This window comes from Miscanthus floridulus, chromosome 13, assembly GCF_019320115.1.
Source record: "Miscanthus floridulus cultivar M001 chromosome 13, ASM1932011v1, whole genome shotgun sequence".
Classification (NCBI taxonomy): domain Eukaryota; kingdom Viridiplantae; phylum Streptophyta; class Magnoliopsida; order Poales; family Poaceae; genus Miscanthus; species Miscanthus floridulus.
Window position 1 is genome coordinate 58806234 of NC_089592.1, and position 836 is coordinate 58807069.

An 836-nucleotide genomic window follows, 5' to 3' on the forward strand; every position below is an offset into this window, starting at 1 on the left:
ACGAGATTCGAACCCGCGACCTCCCCTCTCGTGAACCCTCCTCTACCACTGCAGCTCACACTCACTTGTGTTCATATTGTATTTTGGTTCTCCACATCTCCTACAACTAAGGCTCCGTTTGACAGGGCTTCACTTCACTAGTGAAGCCATTTTGTTGGCTTCAGCTCCACGAATAGTTCCACCGGTGGAGCTGAAGCGGTTTTGGTAAACCGTTTGGCAAAATGGCTTCCCTGTGAGAGCATGTTTTTAGGGGCCTGGAGGAGGAGCCGGGAGAAGCCTTTTTTTTGGCTCCATCCCACCCCAAATCACTCTAAGAGCATGTTTTTAGGGGCTTCACAAGTGAAACTATTTTACTTTACTCCGTTTGGTAGAAAACGGCTCCAAACGGCTCCTGAAGCCGGTGAAGAAGCCCTACCAAACAGGACCTAAAAAGAACAAAGCGTAGACACTTTTTAGTGCGACATTTCACCGTGGGTCTATCGTCTTGCCTCTGGGATCCCAAGCCCCACACTCTGCCAAGCCTGCGGTGCCACGTCCGTGCCCTGCACCACGCTCTCGGGCAGCCGGGGGTGGATCCCCATGCCCCGCGCCCTATTTTCTTTTCTTGCGAAAAAAATACGTCGCTCTACATGCCGACCGCATCTCCGCCCGTGGGGGAGGACACGGCCGCTGCCGCCCGCCCTGCCCGGCCTCACGCTGGAGGAGCTCGCAACGGCGTTGTGGCCATGGAGGACGAGGAGCCCGTAGACTCGCCGGCCTCCGCCATCATGGACTGAACGTTCCACCTGCAGCCTGCCCGACCTCCGCCATCATGGACTGAACGTTCCACCTGCAGC